Below are 12,273 nucleotides of genomic sequence, written 5' to 3'. Positions count from 1 at the left end.
TAAAAAAAAACACGTAAAAAAAGCCTTTCATTTCTTAGCAACCGGTTCTTTATAAGAAGTTCTGATTTAAGGGATGTGCCACAGTATGTATTTTTTGTACGAACAGCGTTACCATATGTCCGTATTTTTATCCCGGGTGGGGATTTAAGAACCACAAAGCCTGACATGTCTGAGAAAATACAGATGTTAACCCTGCCTAAAGTTCTTTTTTAAAAAGATGGGCCTGAACTAGAAATGAGCTCCATTTTACATGCGTGGGTGTGCACATGTGTACCTGGTGTGCACGTGTGGGTCCCAGCTGCTCCCTGCCCCCCCCATTGAAGCAGGTGGGCAGGGTTACTGCCCTGGGAACTGCAGGGCACTAGTGGACATGGGGCTGGCTGGAGGCAGGGCAGGGGATGACTAGAAGTAGGGTCTGGCTGCAGGCAGGGCAAGGGGTGCAGGGCTGGCTGGAGACAAGGGTGTGTGAGGTGGGCTGGCTGACTGGCTTCAGGCAGAGAGAGATACGGGGGGGTGCAACATAGGCTGGCAGGGCTGGAGACAGAGGAGTGTGGGACTGGCTGGCTTAAGGCAAGGGGGTGCGGCAGGGGTTGGCTGGAGACAGGGCAAGGGGTGTGGGGCTGGTGCTGGCAGGTCAGGGACTGCAGCATGGGCTGGCTGGAGACGGGCTGGCTGCGGGCAGAGGGTGCGGGGCTGGCTGGAGACAGAGGCTGGTGTGGGGCTGGAGACAGGGCAGGGGATGCGGGGCTAGCTGGAGACAGGCTGGCTGCGGGCAGGGCAGGGGTGTAGGGCTGGCTGCAGGCTGCAGCTGGTGCAGGCAGGACAGGGGGTGCAGGGCTGGTTGGAGACGGGCTGGCTGCGACCGGAGCTAGTGCAGGCAGGGCAGGGGGTGCAGGCAGGGGCTGGCTGCGGGCAGGGGGTACAGGTACAGCCCACCCTGTACAGTGAGTGCCCCCTCCTCCTCACTCCTCCACCAGGGTAGCAGCAGCAGTCTGGGGCTTGGAGACTATTTAAAGGGCCTGCGGCTCCCCTGCTTCTACCGCCCCGACCCTTTAAATAGCCCCGGGAGCCTTGGGGAAGCGGCAGGGCTCCAGCAACTATTTAAAGGGCCGGGGCAGTAGAAGCAGCCGGAGTCCCAGACTTTTTAAATAGCCCCCAGGGCCCCGCAGCCCTACCCCAGAGCTCCAGCAGTGGTGTTCTGGTGGCAATTTAAAGGGCCTGGGGCTCCAGTCCCTGCTGGGAGCCCCAGGCCCTTTAAATTGCCCCCTGGGGAAGCCGGGCCACCAGCTCTTGCTGGTACGCTGAACCGGGGCTTGAGCACAGGCCCTCTTAGGGGCAGGGCCTGATGCAGGGGAATTGGTTGAATTGGCCTAAAACATATGCCAGATCGCAACACCCAGAACAGGGAACCGGACCCAGTTCTGTGGGACTGGAGCTGCCACCTCAACATGAGTGCAGGCAGGGCCGGCTTTAGGCTGTCAATCTTATGGTGAAAGGTGATAACAGCTAGTAATACTATAGCAAAGCTTGTAGAAAGCCCTGAATTCTTTAGTTCTAATATGTATTTCAAGCCCAGACAGAAGTGGTGCTGTGAGTGCAGATATATGTTTATTCTGGCACAATAAAGAAAACCTTTTCCATTTCTGGAGGTAAGTGGTATGTGTGGCTGGTTTTCTGATGTTTACTAACACCTGTTTTACTTGTTCCAAGCAGGTTAGTCAGTCATGGTTGAGCCACACATTCAGGTGAAGTTTCTCCAGGTTCAAGTGGAGGACTTGACCTCCTCCTTGTGAGAGATGGTCCCACTGGGGGGGAGGGGGGGACAGAGTGTACATGGTGCACAGATCACCATGTGCATCAGATATGGGTATCAGGTCTGCCTAGGCTATGTCGGAACTATAAATATGACCTTGGTTTTGACGGTTCGTATCTTGTGTATTACTCTGGAGATTAATTGTACAGGTGGGAATAAGTATAGGAGAGGTGCATCCCACCTGATTAGAAAGGTGTCCCCTAGGGATTGTGTTCCCAGTCCTGCTCGTAAGCAAAATTGCAGATATTTGTTGGTTCATGGTGTTGCAAATAGGTCAATGCAGGGGAACCCCCATTGTTGGAATATGTTATGTAGGACATTGGTGTTGTGTGCCCACTCGAGATCTTGGGGAATGTGTCTGCTTAGTGTGTCTGACATCGTGTTCTGGCGGCCTAGAAGGCAGAAAGCAGTAATGGTGATGTTGTGAATTATGCACTCATTCCATAATTTTGTGGCTTCCGTGCATATAGTATGAGAACGGGCTCCTTCCCGTCGACTTATGTAGAACGTACATGCAATGTTGTCTGTCATGACGCTTACTGTTTTGTTCTTTATCACTGGGAGGAAGAGAAAGCACGTGTTGTGAACCACGCACAGTCTGAGAAGGTTGATGTGTAGTTGTGTTGCACACATTCACTGGTCTCGTCCACCAACGTAACGAACGCTGGCCTTTTGGTTCAATGTTAGGCTTTTGTTTAGACTGTGCTTGTTTGATATGTATACTGAGCTTAGCCATCCCTATAGGGAACACATGTGTAGTTGAGTGTGCTTTACTATGAAAGTGGCGGCCACCATGTGACCCAATAGTTGCAGGCAGGTAAGTGCTGAGACCTTTGGGTTGTTTGACCACTCTCATATCTGTGGTCACAATGTTAAGAATCTGTTCCTTGGTAATGATGCTCTGGCCGCTATAGAGTGCGGATACACTCTGGTGAAATCCAACTGTTGTACTGGAATTAGAGTTCATTTTTGTTTATTTGTAGCCCTAGGGTCTGAAAGAGGGTATTAGTCCTCTGGGTAATGTCTCATTTCTGATTGGATAGGACCTTTTGGTAGGCAATTGTCTAGATATCATTATTCCTTGTCTGTACAAATGTGCTGCTACCACCACTAGGGTTTGGAGAAGACTCTCTGAGCAGTCAAAAATCCAAATGGCAACACACTGTATTGGAAGTGATCTTTTCCTGTGAACCACAGGAACCTTCTATGTGCAGGATTTATGGTAATGTAAAAGTATGCATCCTGTAGGTTGAGGGCTGAAAACCAGTCCCTCTTTTCCATAGCTGGGATTATTTAAGTCAGTGTGACTATCTTGAATATTTGGATTTGGTACAAACTTGTAGAGTTTTCTGGGATCTAATATGGGTCTCCATCCACTGTTTTTCTTCTCCGGTGTTATCGGTGCCATTTAGGAGGAGTCTGGTTTGTGTTTGCCTCTTGACTCCTTAACCTTGCCAGCAGCAGGCCCAGTGCAGGCGGTGCCGGAAGTTCCCAGTGCATCAAAGGTGCTCACTCTTGGCATGGCCCACATCAACAATAGCAACCTTGCAGAACACCATTTTCTTTTCAGCGGTTCTCTCTGCGGGGACAATGTGGCTCTTTTACTCACTTTCTTGAAGGAAAGATACTTGTTTCTAAAAATGACATGCCGGGAGAGTCCCCGGTTGAGGGGTTCTGCTATCCAGGGTCAGAAAGTGGCTGAAGGGATTTCTCCATGAGAGTTAGTTTCAGGCAGAGAGCTCTATCCCATGCAGCTTAAGCTTTGAAGTTGCTGAAGTGAGTACTCTTATGGTCCGCACAACTGACCTAAGCTGCGGACGCAGGGTGAGTGGCCATCTGAAAACGCATAGGGTCCTTGCACGAGAAACATCTTTGAAGCCTGTGATGCAGCCATGTTTTTAATGTCCCTCACTGAGGTCGTTTTTAAAACAGAATAAATGAAAGGTTGGGGGTTTGAAGGGAGAACAAAAAAAAAGGTGTGCAAATGTCTAAACTAGTAACCAAGACCAAACTATCATTAATTAATTCTGACCATATTAATAATTTTTCCTAGGCTTTCATTCAACACCACTACGGAGCTCCGTCTCAGGCCAAGGACAGCTGAGAAGCAACTGAGGGGTCAGGTCACACATGCAACGGTCAAATTGCCAACAGCGCCATGAGATGATTACTGTACACGTGCAGCTCTGATGGACATTGCTACCAAAAATCTCTGATCAATTATGCTCGGACGCACCAACACCTGAACTGGAGCACCCACAGGGACAGCACTCAAAGAAGAATTGGTAGCGGCATCGGTTCATAATACATCTGAGAAATCTTCTGTGGCCACAGAAGATACAAATGTGAAAGATGGAGTCCTTTAAGTCAAGGATGACATACCCATCTCTTGGATCCACAGAGGGAATGATGGAAGCCAGGGAGACCATGCAGAACCTCAGTTTCTTGAGACATCTGTTGAGGCAACACAGGTCCAGAATGGGCTGAAGGTCGCCTTGGTCTTTGGGATTAGGAAATATCAGGAGTAAAACCCCTTCCCTCTCAAGTCTTGAGGAACCTTGTTCACAGTCCCCATCTGTAGGAGGGACTGCACCTCTTGGGTGGGGAGCTGCTCATGGAAAGGGTCCGTAAAGAAGGACCAGGATGGGAGGAAGGGGTAGATGAAAACTGAAGGGAACAGTCAATTGTCAAGGTACTTAACACCCAGTGGTCCGATGTTATGCAGAACCCCAGAGCTGAAGTGGGACAGACAGTCCGAAAATAAAAGTGGAGACAGGATCTGAGACAGGAACTGGTATAGTATCCCCAGGCACACCTTCAAAAGGTCTGCTTGGGACCACCAAAATACCTGTGTGACCGCAGTTGGGAAGATGAGATGGAGGGAAGTGGCTGACACTACTTGTAACCTCTCCCTTTCTTTTTAGGGCTCCTGTCACAGAAGGGGAGACCAGTACCCTCTCTACTTCCATTTAGTGTCACAGGGTCAGGGGACTGGCAGCAGACCAGAGACGGTTGCAATGACGGTATCTGGGTTGGCTTGCCCCTAGAACAGGGTTTTTCAAACTTTTTTCCTAGTGACCCAGTTGAAGAAAATTGTTGATGCCCATGACCCAATGGAGCTCTGGAAGATGGGTTTGGGGTATGAGAGGGGCTCAGGGCTGGGGCAGAGGATTGGGATGCGGGAGTGAAGGCTGCAGGGTGGGGCCGGGAATGAGGGGTTCAGGATGTGGGAGGGGGCTGTGGGGTGCAGGCTCTGGGGTAGGGCCAGAGATGAGACATTGTTTGTCCTTTAGAACTTTAACCATTTAAGGATTAAATATATTTTTGTAATACTGAATTTGTGAACTATATTACAGTGATATTGATAAGGGGTGTTGATGATTGTATGATCTATAGAGTTGTTTGTTTGCCAGACAAGGGAGAGGTAAAGAAAATTTGTGGTATGACATTATAGAAGCAGAGTTTATGGTGCCTGAGGTTGATTATTGCTGATGTGCTTCATATAGGGACAATTTATTTCTGAAAATGGGTGTGAGTGTGCATGTATGAAGCTGCATAGTTTCACCTTATCTTCTGTGGCTTTGAATTAGAAATTGTTTGCCCCTCAGCAATTTAAATTATTTTAGAACAGCTTGTATATCTCAATTTCCTTTTTTAAAATTTAAAACTGAAGGCACTGTAAAGACAGAGACCACTTCATTCAGTGTTTGTAAGTAACTTCTCAAATTGAATATTTCCAGAACTTTTAAAAAACAGAGTGAAGATACATAGGAGTGTTAAGATTTCCCAGCTCCCACAAAAAGGTCCTAAGACTTCCATAGCCAATGGATAGAGAATTACAAAGCAAATCTATTTGGAGCGGTGACTGCATCAATTACAGTGGAGCAGTGAATTTGCAAAGCACAAAGTGTCAATTTGAGAGATCTATTGGAGACTCATGTTTTTCTTGGGAACAAAACCTAAAGGATGTTTCATGCAACCTTTTTCATGGCACCCAAAAGTTTGCTAGGTACCTCACAAGACAAGTTCAAACACATGATTCCTGCCACAAACTAATATCTAACATGACATAAGACAGTGAACAAGGTAGTAAGGCGGGCACAGGGGGTAGTAGTACACAACATGATGTGAGGGTTGTCAATAGAGTAAAATAAATGCTGGCTACTTTCTCGTAGGCTTAGAGAAAAAATTTTAGGCGGGAAGAAGATTGGAACAAGGTCAGAAAAGGTATTCTAAACATACAGGCACTCTGGGGATGATGGTGGTAGGAGGAGTAGAGGATGTTTGCTATCAAAGCAGAGGCAATAAAAATATTTCATAGGAGAGGCAAAGTTGTGCAAGGCCTTGAAAGCAAATACAGGCAGCTTGAATTGATGTTTGCAGAAGGGTGAGCCAAAGGATGGATTCAAAGAATGGGGGATGACATAGATCAATGGCAAGTAATAGGATCTTAGTCGCGACGTCAAAGGTCAAAAGAGGAGGTTGTAGTGATGAAAAGAGGTCATGAGGTGGACCTATATGAAAGTTTTAGCAATGTGGGCAGAAAAAACATTGGATCTTATAGACATTGTGAAAAAAGCAGCAGCAAGACCTGGACATAGATTGGATTGTTGGAGGAGAAAAATCAGATGTCCTCCAGTTTACAGGCTTGAGTGACAGGCATTATCTGTGGTGTGTTCAACAATAAGAATGGGAGAGTGGAAAGTGTTTTGGTGGAAAGCAAGGGATCCAGTTTTGGCTATGTAAAGCTTGAAGGAATAGTAAGGCATGTTTAGATATGAGACTGGATAGCAAATAAGTCAGGAGGTGGATTGGAGAAGTGCAAGAGTCATCAGCATAGAGAGTATAACTGAAGCTGTCTGAGTGAGTTAGACAGCCCCCCAACCTGAAGCAAATACTCACCAGCAACCGCACACCATAGAACATAAACACTACCCCAGGAACCTATCCTTGCAACAAAGCCCGATGCCAACTCTATCCACGTATCTATTCAAGTAACACCATCATAGGACATAATCACATCAGCCACGCCATCAGGGGCTCGTTCACCTGCACATCTACCAACGTGGTATGCGCCATCATGTGCCAGCAATGCCTCCTCTGCCATATACATTGGCCAAACCGGAGTCTCTACGCAAAAGAATAAATGGACACAAATCTGACTTCAGGAATCATAACATTCAAAAAACGGTGGGACAACACTTCAACCTCTCTAACCACTCAGTGACAGACTTGAAGGTGGTAATTGTACAACAAAAAAACTTCAAAACCAGACTCCAAAGAGAGGCTGCTGAATTGGAATTAATTTGCAAAATGGACACCATTAAATTAGGCTTGAATAAAGACTGGGAGTGGATGTGTTATTACACAAAGTAAAACTATTTCCCCATGTTTATTCCCCCCCCCCCCCACTGTTCCTCACACCTTCTTGTCAACTGCTGCAAATGGACCATTTTTGATTACTACTACAAGAAGTTCTCTCTCTCCTCTGCTGGTAATACCTCATCTTAACTGATCACTCTCATGAGTGTGTGTATGGTAACACCCATTGTTTCATGTTCTCTGATCTACAGCTTCCTACTGTATTTTCCACTTCATGCATCTGATGAAGTGGGTTGTAGCCCACGAGAGCTTATGCTCAAATAAATTTGTTAGTCCCTAAGGTGCCACAAATATTCCTGTTCTTTTTGCGGATACAGACTAACTCGGCAGCTACTCTGAAACCTATTTTTATTACAGTTGCTATAAAGGAGCTGTTACTGAGCAAGTAATTAAAATGGAGTTACTGTGATTGGAGACCTTTCTATAATAATAATATAGCTGAAAAACTTATAAAAAATAATTTAGTCCTATTTTCCAGCCATTAAAATATTGTTTTTTTAAAATGAACTGCTACTGTGACACAGACTTGCCCAGGCATGTATATTAACCAGTCGGACCATCTTCTCAATATTTCACCAAAGGGGACTGCGTGTGCTCTCTGCCAAAAGCTAAGAACTGGCTGATTGTCATGGTTACTGTGAGACGTTAGCACAGGAAACATTTTAACAAATATGTAAAATGTAGACTACTGTCACCTGAGATGAGTGGCCTCTCAGGGCTATCTCAATCAACACTGAGAACAATGGACACCTGTGGAGATAGACTGTGTTCACTTTCTAGACCAGATGCACGCTTAAGGAGTTAGAAAAAACAAAAGAACACCCCAAAAGCCTCTAAGGGACCACTCTGGTAAGATACAGTAGTCTGCAACTATGTAAGAGAATAGAAAAGAGCACAAGATTTTATCCGTTACAGAGCAGAAACCCTGCAAGCACAGTGTCTCGTGAAAGGCAGATCCCAGCTGTTTGAACTGGACCAGCACTGCAAGTATAGTAACTCACTTAAAGTAGTCCTGGTTAACATTGTTTTGCTATGTTCCTGAGCAATTAGAGAACACGCTCATTTAAAGTTGCACAATGCTCCCTTCTAACATCGTTTGGCAGCTGCCTGCTTTGTCCACTGCCTGCAGGAAGAACAGCCCGTTGGAGCTAGCTGGTGGGGGCTTGGAACCAGGGTGGACCGGCAGCCCCCATCAGCTCCCTGCTCCCCAGTTCCCTGTGTGACAGCTGCCCAGCAGGCTATCAATTGCCAGTTCAGCTGTCCCTTGCACCACTGCCATGTGCTGCTCTTGCCCTCTGCCTTGGAGCTGCTCCCCAGAGTCTCTTGCTTGCTGTGGGGGGGGGGGAGGAGAAACTAATATCAGGGTCTCCCCTTCCCCCTGACCCCATTTCCATGGAGAGGGGGGAGGAAGACCACAACAGGGCTCAGGACAGAGGGAGCTTCAGGCAACAGCTTCTGTGTCAACTTGCTGATCTATTTAAACAGGCAATGTCCTTAAAGGAGCAGTGCGCCCCCCACTCACACACTCTCACTCTCTCTCTCACACACACACACACACACACACACACACACACACACAGTCTGTCTGGCATGCTGTCTTCCCTCCCTCCATTTGTGCTGCCTTGTACAACATTAACGAGTTAAGCCTTGAGGGCTCAGCTGACTGGCAGTTCATCATTTAGCAGTAAGGCATTCCCTGGGAAATATCCCACCCTCTGACTCCTCCACCTCAACCAAGCTTCAATCATCATTGTTGTGTACTAGTACTGTTTGTTTAAAACATATACTATGTGTGTGTGGATGGCCAGTCTTTTGTCTGGTGAAAAAAGTTTCCCTGGAAACTCCCCGCCCCTCCTCCCCCCACAAGTTACATTAATTTTTGGGGGGGAAATTGGATTTGCTTAACATCGTTTTGCTTAAAGTCACATTTTTCAAGAACGTAACTACAACGTTAAGCGAGGAGTTACTGTATTAACCTTTGGGTAAGACCTACCTTACTAGAGGAAAGTTAATAAGTACAGGGTATAGTTTGTGTCTTATGTTTTTCTTTTACCTGTAACCTTATGCTTACAAATCCTTATACTTGCTTTTTTTTTTTTTTTTTGAATATTTACCTCAAGCTCTGAGAAAGTAAACTTAAACAGATTTATAGTAAAACCAAATTGAAGTGCCTTATGCTAAGGAGACTGTTGAACTGAGGGAGACCCATGAAGTAGGATGCATTGTTTCAATGGATGCAGCAGATCAGTGTACATTGAAGGTGTCCAGAAGGGACTGGGAATCCAAGTGTAACATAGTGGGGTGTGTAAATTGTTAGCCTTTAGAGAAAATGCAGGGCTCACGGAGCCCAGAATGGAGTGCTTATGTTGCCAACAACCACTAGTTGGAGAAGGTTTCTCCTGGTGGGCACAGACAAGGCACAGTCATGCTGTAAACAGCTGACAGTGATTCATCCCAAGTGCCTCAGGTAACCCCCCCAAAGCATCAATTACTGATAGTTAAATAAATAGTTAATAATGGTGCTCAACATTTCTTTTTAGATAAAGTTTAGTATGCTTATCTTCAAAAATTCTATTCTATGCCTGCAGAACACATATGCCCGTTACGTGCAATTACAAAATTAATGTAAGTTTATACAGGTTACAGAGCAGATTTTTACTTTAAACAAAGTTGGTATTTTCCTTCATTTATTAATGCAGATTCTATGTTATAAGAACTTCTAAACCCACACACCACTGTACCAAGATGCTGACATACTTGAATTCTTGAATCAGCTGCAGCAACACTAAGTCTCTTATGGGATCTTCTTCCGTAGTGTTAGAGGTGCAACTCACTTTCTACATTAAACCATTTAAATCCTGCAGTAAAATACAGTTAATGAATGGTCAGTTACAGGAGTTTCAACTTAAGTACCTCAGTGTCCATCATCACCATATTCCTTACAGTTTTAAGGAAGCTAGTATGTTTCTTTCCTTTATTTATTGTAAGTCAGTCAGATAAACACCACAGCAAGTAAACTCAGACCTGCTCTACACTTTAAAATTTAGATCAAGCTGGAGGCAGAATGAACTGGGAACTTCATCATCACTGGTTAAGGGGTAAGTGATTATCACTACAAAAGTTTTTCTCCCCTCCTGCTGATAACAGCCCACCTTCATTGATTAGTCTCATTGCAGCGGTATGGCAACATCCATTTTTTCAACGTTGTGTGTGTATTTTATAAAAATCATCTCTCTCTCTAGATCTCTAGTTTCCTACTGTATTTTCCACTGCATGCATCCAGTGAAGTGGGTTTTAGCCCACAAAAGCTTATGCCCAAATAATATTTTTAGTTTCTGAAGGTGCCATGAGTACTCCTCGTTCTTTTTGCCGATACAGACTAAACACAGCTACCACTCTGAAAGGTGTGGTTCTACCCCACAAAGGTTCATGGAGATCGAATACCTGTTTGACAGGACATGAGACTAGAGGATCATAGGTGTCTGTCTTCTGGCCTTAAAATCTATTCATCTATGAATGATTGAAGAAATTAAAAAGTATTGCACCACCACCTACATTTTTCCATTAGTCCAGACAGATTATTTCCAAATAATTTTCTAAGTGCAGAAATCCATGTCCAGCTTCTCTATAATAGCGGGCAATGTTAACTGCCATCATCAAAATGAGGAAGGGTGCGCACACACACTTACTGAGATATGCCTAGTTTAAATTGCAAATGTTAAACACATTTTCTGATTCTGTGTCAGACTGCTTGAGGTGGACAGAAACTGAAAGCACAACTAGACATTCAGTTTAATGAAGGAGCATATTGGGAACATCAGCAAGGGTAGTCGAACACATTACATGCTTTCCTTTTTCTCCAAGTCCTCTTCCTGAACTGTCATTGGGATGGCTTTATCTGTCATTTGCTCAGTGTTTTAAAGACAGCACTTCTGTTCTTTAATAAGTTGCCTGCATAAGGGAGCAGACAACTATATCAAGTGGTTACTACACAGAGGAACTTCTGAGAAATGTAGATGTTTTACAAGAAGGTAGGAATAAGGCCAGATGTCCCTTTTCACATCACGGAATTTCCCTTCTTAGAAGGGAAAGTGGGGTGGGGAGGAGACAGACCGACTACTAAAGTTTCTGGGAAATGGTTTTCCTTTTTTGTATGGGAGTCAGTGATGTAGCCACAGGAATGTTAATTTTATTTGACAACAATGAATTTTTATTAAGGAGGAGCTTTTATTCCTTTTGAAGCTCTAGATAGATCATTTAGAGAATCAGAGTCAAGGTCTCAAACTGGTTGTGCCTTCTGAGCCTTTTTAATATGATCTGAACGATAAAGCATCTCTCCCTCTCAAAAACCACACTGCAGACAAGAGATGGAAACTTGTAAAGAACAGGACCTTTGTGAAACAGGTAACACTGATGTTTTCCTGAAAGATATGCTCTAGGAGGAATTATTTTGGGGAAGTTCTATGGCCTAGGTTATACAGGTCAGACTAGATGATCACAATGGTCCCTTCTGGCCTCGGAATCTGTGAATAGTGAGTGGAGCAAGACCTGCAGTGTGGACAGACACACACAGCTTGTTACTAAAAAAGTGGTTGTTCTAAAGGTGATATGTAAAGGACTTTTAAAAAAATTTATGTTAGTTTCTTTATGGTTTCCGAAGAAAGCATGAGGTGTGCTCCTATCCCTTTGTTTACTTTAGAAATATTGCAAGTGTCAAACCTGGCTTCTTTTTTTTTTTAAATACAGACTTCTTGAAATAAGATCTCAAATATTTATGAGCAGTTCACATTAATTTTTAATTAACACCTTCATACTTTCAGAGAGATAGCTTTTCCCAAGTCTTCATTAGATATCAAGTTTAGTTTTTTCTTAAAACTGCAGAGCTTGGATGCCAAAGTAAAAATCATAGGACTGGAAGGGACCTCAAGAGGTCCTCTAGTCCAGTCCCCTGCCCTCAAGAATTATCCTTGATGCTAAGAGCAGCAAATTTCATAAGTACTACATATGGCTGGCTGAATGGCTTTACTCAGAATGACATTCCATAACATATTGCATAACAAAAAATTTCCAGCTACTGA

The 12,273-nt window shown here is 44.7% G+C and overlaps 1 protein-coding gene across 9 annotated transcripts in view; it reads right to left on the bottom strand.

Moving 5' to 3' along the window:
- Positions 1-12,273, bottom strand: part of LOC115645308 (KAT8 regulatory NSL complex subunit 1-like) — a 137,177-nt gene that overhangs the window by 91,641 nt on the left and 33,263 nt on the right. For 4 of the 9 annotated variants that reach the window (XM_030549758.1, XM_030549763.1, XM_030549764.1 and 1 more), the window contains one exon: positions 9,953-10,053. The exons of the other annotated variants lie outside the window; for them this stretch is intronic. The gene's annotated coding sequence lies outside the window, so the exon portion shown is untranslated. The remainder of the gene's footprint in view (positions 1-9,952; positions 10,054-12,273) is intronic. 9 annotated transcript variants of the gene reach the window in all.

The sequence above is a fragment of the Gopherus evgoodei genome, chromosome 2 (genome assembly GCF_007399415.2).
Source record: "Gopherus evgoodei ecotype Sinaloan lineage chromosome 2, rGopEvg1_v1.p, whole genome shotgun sequence".
NCBI lineage: Eukaryota > Metazoa > Chordata > Testudines > Testudinidae > Gopherus > Gopherus evgoodei.
This window is presented reverse-complemented; position numbering and strand designations above follow the sequence as displayed.